This window comes from Lepus europaeus, chromosome 4 (assembly GCF_033115175.1).
Source record: "Lepus europaeus isolate LE1 chromosome 4, mLepTim1.pri, whole genome shotgun sequence".
Taxonomy (NCBI): Eukaryota; Metazoa; Chordata; class Mammalia; order Lagomorpha; family Leporidae; genus Lepus; species Lepus europaeus.
The window spans coordinates 165263872-165272276 of record NC_084830.1 but is presented as its reverse complement, the minus strand read 5'-3'; positions in this window follow the sequence as shown (position 1 = coordinate 165272276).

Below are 8405 nucleotides of genomic sequence, written 5' to 3'. Positions count from 1 at the left end.
CTGCAGTTTTTTTCTTGAATCTTTTCCTGAGGCTACAGTAATTCCACTTTTATGAAACTAAATTTTCCCAGACTATCGGCGCACATCCTCACTATCTGCCATCTTGGCTCCAGCCCTATGGAAGATGCTTTCAAAATTGCAAAGGAAACTAATTTTGGTCTTAAAAACTGACCGGTTTTTGAATCACAGACTTCTTTGGTGGATGAGCATTTGCAGTGACTAAATGAGGTACTGGACTCAGTATCAACACAATCTGTGCCTGGACCCTCACACAGCCTCACTGCGCCTGTAATAGGCATCCATGGCCATCTCCTCCTTCATCTGTTTTCTCATCCCTTGATTTGGAGAATCTTCATTGTCTTATTCTTGTGTTTAATCTCAGCACCAAGACTATGCAGCACAGCAAGGGAAACAGAAAGGGGGGGGGCAAGAGGGAGTGAAGGAGCAACAAGGAGCCCCCCACCCCTGGGACCCAGGTCCTGCAGGGAATCCCAAGGGTGCCATCTCATTTGCTCACTGGGGTACGTGATAAGTGAGGTGCTACATTTGCTTTTGGACTCATCAAACCTAGAGGGTAAACTGTGGGATAAGAATATCCCTGGTTCTCTCAGAGCATTACCATTAGGGGCCTCCCAGCTTGGTGGGTGACCTGGTGAGCCTGCCCAGGGTGGACACATGACCAGGTCTGCTTCATCTTCCCGGGAGACTGATCTCCATCAGACTTGGATGGTATAGCTTCAGTTCGTCCAGTTCTCTTAAACCAGGTGATTCCAGCATTACACCATTTTTCACTAAAACCTAAACGTAAGAGAATAACTAATTTGTACATACAAGGTATATTTTGGGGGACTGGTGTAGTAGCACAGAAGGTTAAGGCGTCACTTACAGTGCCGGCATCCCATATCAAAGAGCTGATTCAAGTCCTGGCTGTTCCACTTCCAATTTGGCTCCCTGCTAATGTGCCTGGGAAGGCAGCTGAAGATAGCCCAAGTACTTGGGCTCCTGCTACCCATGTGGGATACCCAGATAGAGTTCCAGGTTTTTGGCTTCAGTCTGGCAGAGCCTCAACTGTTGTGGCCATTTAGAGAATGAACTAGCAGATGGAAGATCTCTCCACCTCTCTGTCACTCTGCCTTTGAAATAAATAAATCTTTTCTAAAAGATATATTTCTGAACAAAAGTTAATCTGTAAGATAGGTCATACTTGAAACAGCACATACATGCTAAGAGGAGGTCACAGTTTTAAGTACCTTGCACTTAGTATTTACCCTCATGGGCAGTTTGCTATGTCGTATTTTACAGATAAGGGACCCCAGCAGAGAGGTTTGCTCACTTGTCCAAGATGAAATGGGTAAAAAGTACAGAACCTGGATTTGAACCTAGACAGGCTGATTCAGAGTCCGTGCGCCATCTCTTACCTGTGGGTGATGACTGAGCATCTTATCCCCTCCCATCCAGACTTCTCCTCTGCCCTCCAGCTCCCACACCCCTTCACACACACAAATCTACTGACACCCACACTCAGAATCCTGCTCCCATCCCTCACCTTGATGAGAACCAAGTCAGGAACCAAGCATCTCAGATGGTGGGCAGGTGGAGAACAGTGTCACCCGGTGGCCTGTCCTCTGTCAACACCAGTGTCTGTCTCCCAGTCCAAGCCTTACCCAGGTAACTCTTCTCTGCCCTGCTTCCACGCAGAGCCAGCAATCCCTTCTGGCTCTCAGTGTCTGGAATCCCCCACGTGTAGGTTTCAGGTCCTGTGGAAATGAAACTCTCATAAATTGCTGAAGGATTCAAATTTACACACTTTGAAAGAAATGACCTGGAAGTGAGCTTCCCTTCACTCCTGGAAAGAACCAGATGACTGATCCCAACGAAACCTCAAGTGTATGAAGCTGTTCCAGCCGGTCACTATCAACCTTGGAAACTGACCTCCCCTAAGGGAATCAGGCACATTCTTCACAGAAAATCAGTCCAGACAACTGAGTTGATATTTACAAAGAAAACACTGCCGGGCTGACTAATGCATGTCCCCTTGCAGGGGGGCTATGCAATGCAGGAAATGAGAAACAAATGTGAGCTTGTGCATCAGTAAAGGAACTGCCTGATGAAATGAAACACCGCTGTTATGTAATCACTTCTGGAGGCTCCAATCACCTTTGCCCCTTAGGAATTCTACCCCCAGACATTAATTAACTTTTCTCTGAGAGTTGCTTGAATTTCTTCCAGATTCCAGAGGAACTGCCTAACCAAGTGGGAGGGACTTGGAGGGTACAGATCAGATATGTGGGTGCTGCGTCCAAGGCAACAGAGGTCAGGAATGCTCAGGCAGGGCACAGGGTGCTTCCGAGCTGCGAGACCCTGGCACAGCCTCTGATGCCTCCCTTTAAGGAGAGACACAAGGCCCCTACCCACGCACTCCACTGATGTCTTCCCAGAGAAAAGATGCGGACCTAGAGTGTGCAGTAGGGGGTGAGAGAGCTGGTGTAGGTGACCGCAGCAGGTGACACGCAGCGTTGTGAGGTCTCCTTGCCCGGCCTCTCTCACCACTTTGGTGGTGGACTCCAGGACAGCAGCTGAGTCCTCAGGGGCAGAGGGAAGGTGTTCCATCCACTGACTCACTCCCCAGATGGCCGCAACAGCCAGAGCTGCGCCAATCCAAAGCCAGGAGCCAGGAGCTTCTTCCAGGTCTCCCTCATGGGTAGAGGGGCCCAGGACTTGGGCCATCTTCCACTGCTTTCCCAGGCCACAGCAGAGAGCTGGATTGGAAGTGGAGCAGGTGGGACTTGAACTGGCACCCACATGGGATGCCAGCACTGCAGGCAGTGCCTTTACCCGCTATGCCATAGCACCAGACCCCGATAATATAATTTATGAGTACAATGTAGAATAATTAAATCAGGCCGGTGCCACGACTCACTAGGCTAATCCTCCACCCACGGTTTCAGTCCCAGTTGGGGCGCCCGTTCTCTCCTAGTTGCTCCTCTTCTAGTCCAGCTCTCTGCTGTGGCCTGGGAAGGCAGTGGAGGATGGCCTAAGTGCTTGGGCCCTGCACCCACCTAGGAGACCAGGAGGAAGCACCTGGCTTCTGGCTTCAGTTTTGCACAGCGTGCCGGCCATAGCAGCCATTTGGGGGTGAACCAACAGAAGGAAGACCTTTCTATCTGTCTCTCTCACTAACTCTGCCTGTCAAAAAAAAAAAAAAGAGTAATTAAATCAAACAAATAAGCTTATCCATCACCTGAAATACTGATCACATTTTGTGATGAGAACATCTGAAATTTATTTTCAGTGATTTTGTACAATACATTATTATTTACCGTGTTCACCACACTGTCAACGTATTAAAGGAAAAACCCTATTATTCTTCTTGCCTCTGATAGCAACCATTTAGATTCCACATTTAAGTGAGAACTTGCAGTATTTGTCATATTACCTGTGTCTGGCATATTTCATTTGGCATAATGTTCTCTGATTCTAACAGTGTAGTTTCAAATGATAAAGTTTCTTTCTTTTTAAAAGCTGAATAGGGGCCAGTGTTTTGGCAGAGCCAGTAAAACCGCCAGCTGTGGTGCCAGTGACCTATATGGGTGCTGGTTCATGTCCTGGCTGCTCAGCTTCTGATCCAGTGCCCTGCTGGTGGCCTGATAAATCAATGGGAGATGAACCAAGTGTTTGGGCTCCTGCCACCCACATGGGAAACCTGGAAGAAGCTCCAGGCTCCTGGCTTTGGCCTGGCAGCCATCTGGGGAATGAACCAGTGGATAGAAGATTCCTTTCTCTGTATTTTCCTCTCTCTCTATAAATCTGACTTTCAAAATAAATCTTTAAAAAGGCTGAATAGTATTTTATTCGGTATATTATATATTTTTATCCATTCACTTATTATATAATATTGATATATTCCATAACTTGGTTATTGTGAACAGTGCTTTGGTTAACACGGAAGTGCAGACTTGTCTGACATACTAATTTCAGATTTTTTGAATAAATACCTGGTAGTAGGATTTCCTGGCCATATGGTAATTCCTATTTTTAGTGTTTTTGAGGAAATGGTACCATTTTGCATTATGGCTCTAGTAACTCACAATTCTCCCAATAGAGTGAAAGGGTTCCTTTTGCTCCTCACCATTATCAACTCGTGTTAGCTTTCATGTTTTGGTTAATAGCCATTTTAACTTGTGTGAAGTGATATCTCATTATGGTCTTAATTTGCATTTCCCTGATGAGCATTTTTGTGGCCATTTGTATGTTTTTCAAAATGTCTATCAGGTTTTGTAGCCTTTTTTTTTTTTTTTTTTTTTTTTGGAATCAGGTTGTTTATTTTCTTGCTATTGACTTGAGTTCCTTGTATATTTTGAATATTAATACCTTATCAGGTTATGGCTTACAAATGTTTTCTCCCAATCCACAAGTCATTCTTCACTGTATTTTTTCCTTTATCATGTTGAAGCTTGTTAGTTAGATGTAATCTCATTGATCTTTTTTTGTTTTTAGTACCTGCCCCTTAGGGGTCGAACCTAAAAAAAATCATCATCCAAACAATGGAATATAGTTTTTTCCCTGTGTTTTCCTTTGGTAGTTTTGTAGTTTTTGGTCTTACATTTAAGTCTTTAATCCATTGGGGCTGATTTTCATATATATATAGTTTGCAATTTTTCTACATTTGCATATTCAGTTTCCTCCAAAGGATTCACTGAAGAGATTGTCATTTCCACAGTATGTGTTCTTGCCATCTTTGTGGACAATGATTCATACGTGTGTAGGTTTATTTCTGGGTCCTTATTCTCTTCCATTGGTTGATGAGTCTGTTTTAATTACAATGGCTTTGTAATATGGGTTGAAATCAGCTAATGTGATGCCTCCAGTTTTGCCCATGATTGCCTTGGCTTTTTGGGATATTTTGTGATTCTACATGATTTTTTAGGATTGTTTTTCTTATTTCTATGAAAAATGGTATTGGAGTTTTATTTTGAAGAAATTTCACTGAATTTTTAAAATCATTTTAGGTAGTTTAGACATTTTAATAATATGAACACAGGGGGTGGCGTTGTGGAGTAATAAGTAAAGCTGCCTCCTACATTGTGGGCATCCCAAATGGGCACCAGTTCGAGTCCCACCTGCTCCACTTCCAATCTAGCTCTCTGTTGTGGCCTGGGAAAGCAATGGAAGATGGCCCAAGTCCTGGGCCCCTGCACCCATGAGGGAGACCTGGAAGAAGCTCCTGGCTCCTGGCTTTGGATTGGCGCAGCTCTGGCTGTTGCGGCCATCTGGGGAGTGAGTCAGTGGATGGAACACCTTCTCTCTGTCTGTCTGTCTCTGCCTCTGTCTCTCTGTAACTCTGCTTTTCAAATAAACAAATAAATTTTAAAAATATATGAACACTTCTGCTTGATTTCTCAGGGTGCCTTGGAGAGTTTCACATCTTATTCCTGAAAGCCTCTCACTCCCTCTGCCTGCCCTGTCTGTTGTTTGCCCCAGCTGACAGGTCCTTGTTTCTGATGACAGCAGGTGGTGCATTAGCCTTTGAATGTTGTTGACAAATGCCCTCCACCAAAGCTGCCTCTCTGTGTAACTCTGACTTTCAAATAAATAAATAAATCTTTCATTTAAAAAATAAATTACAGCATCATTATGTACCCTATAAATAGACATGACTGTAATTTTGCCAATTTTGCCAATTTATAATTTCAATTTTTTTCCATAAAGTTACAAAACAAGAAATTTATATGTGCCCAATGCAAAAAACATTTTTGAAGGGTTGTTAAAAGACTCAGTAGAGAGAAAAGTGACACAAAGATGCACATATTCTCTAGGCAGCCATGAGACACACCCCTCTACTGGAGGAGGAATGAGACTCCCAAGGCAAAATGGTGCAACTGTGGGGGTCAAAGTATAGAATAATTGTGTTTTTTTCTTTAAAAAGATTACCTATATGGAAGTGTGAGCATGTAGTAAGTACAAATACCCAGGAGAGCCTTGGAATTCCGCACCATGGTTCCCAGGTCCCTGATGATGGTGGGTCCCAGAGGCCATCCAACAGTGTGGTTATCAGCTGTAGCTGATTACCTGAATTTCACCATCTGCACAGGGACCCTTCCTGTTCTCAAGCCTCCCACAAGTTGTGGTTCTGGCAAGGTGACCAGGAAAGAAGTGCCAAGGTCAGGCAATACTAAGGTCACCCAGTGACTTCTCAAAAGAGCACGGACTGAGAACAGCTTCACAATCTCAGGTCCACATGGCTGGACGACTAGTCCATCTCCTTCCTTCATCCATCAGAGACCATACAGAGAGACAGCATCCTGAGCTCTCTGTAGACACCACCTGCACCACCCAGAGGAAGGTGCTTCACCTTCTGGGGTTCAGTGCTCCCCACCGTAACTCAAAGTCTGGAGGATGATGTCAGACAGATAAAAGTGATTATCTCTGCTGTATCCAGTGCAGGGGAATATGGAAACCAGCTTCAAGATCTCAACAATTCCTTAGGGATGAGCTGTAGCATATTTTTAAGAAGTATCACAGTGATAATAGAAATAAGAAGTAAAAGGAATACCATCCCAAAATTCAAATTTTCTTCCATTTCTTGTCTACATGTATAAAAGCATCATTTTTACTGGTTTAATCATTATGTAGCTTTTTTCTTTTTCAAGATTCATTCATTGATTGAAAAGCAGTTACAGAGAGGCTGAGAGAGAGAAAAGTCCTCGATCTGCCGATTCACTCCTAAACAGCCACAACAATTGGAGCTAGGCTGATCCAAAGCCAGGAGCCAGGAGCTTCCCTTGGGTCTCCCACATGGGTTCAGAGGCCCAAGCACGTAAGCCATCCTCCTCTGCTCTCCCAGGCACCAGCAGGGAGCTGGATCAGAAGTAGAGTGTCTGAGACTCAAATCAGCACCCATATGGGATACGGGCACCAGTGGCAGCCCTACCAGAAGCTACACCACAGAACCAACCCCAGTCATTATGTAGCTTTATACTCTGCTTTGGAGTTTTATCACTGACAGAAGATATCCTCCATGAAGCTACATATTTTACGTATGCCTACATAATTCTCAGGGGATTAATAATGCCCATGGAGTGGACTTAACAAAATACATTTATATGTTTCTCTGTAACTGGACATTTTTTTCTAATTTCTTACTGATAAAATGTCAGCTACATGAAGATATGGGAGTATACATCTTTACTCTCTTTATTAATAACTACTTTAATTTTTTTCTTTTTTAAATTTTATTTAAGGTAAACAAATTTCCTGAATCTCATATATGCAGATTTAGGAACATCGCCATACTCCTACCCCACCCTCCTGCCCGCCCATGCTCCCACCCTTCTTCCTCCTCCCTCTCCTATTCCTGTTCCTAATTTTCACAAAGATCTATTTCATTTCACTTCATACTCATAAGGTTAACCCTACACTAAGTAAAAAGTTCAACAAATATTCTAAAGAAAACAACACTGTTCCTCAATAGTAGAGACAAGGGCTATAAACAACCATCAGCTCTCAAAATGTCAATTTCACTCCAATACATTACATTTTAGGTACTCTATTAGTTACCACAGATCAGGGAAAACATATGATATCTGCCTTTTTGGGACTGGCTTATTTCACTAAGTATAATGGTTTCCAGGTGCATCCATTTTGTTGCAAAAGATAAGATTTCATTTTCTATTTTACAGCTGAGTAGTATTCCATAGTGTGTGTGTGTGTGTGTGTATACACACCATAATTTCTACATCCAGTCATCAGTTGATGGACATCTGGGTTGATTCTGTATCTTACAATTGCTTTCACTTAAATACCCAGAAATAATTCATTTAATTTACACAGTTACAAAGATTGATGTGCACACAAAATTTTGGTATGCACAACCTATAGTTTGATCTTCTAAAAAAACATGTTTGGGAAGGTTTCTTCTGTAGGCTTCTTTGAAAGACCCTGACTTTTGACCCATTCAGCTCTCCAACAATCTACCCAACTGATAGGCTGATGGGTCTGACCCCTCCAGCACTTACACTAACCAGCCAACATGGGAAGGCAGTAACTGCTGTTGGAAACACTCAACTCTTCCCCAGTGGTTTAAGTAAATGGTTTCACTGATGGAGGCAGTGGTAGACAAGTTGTTTTCTGATTTGTTTTGGGAAATATTTATCCACAAATACGACATTCTAGAGTCGCATATTTGAAATCACATTCTTAAAATCTGAGGCTTTGGGGAATGGCTTTCTTTGGTTTAACTCTTGGCTCTGCCCTCACTAATCATGTAGCTCAGAAAATAGATTAAACTTCCTGGCCTCTCTATGGCCCACACAGGTAATAATCTAGATTTCATGAGGTTAATGTGAGACTGTAAGACTCCTGCCTCAATGACTGACACAAGTGAGTGTATAGCAAATAGCATCTAT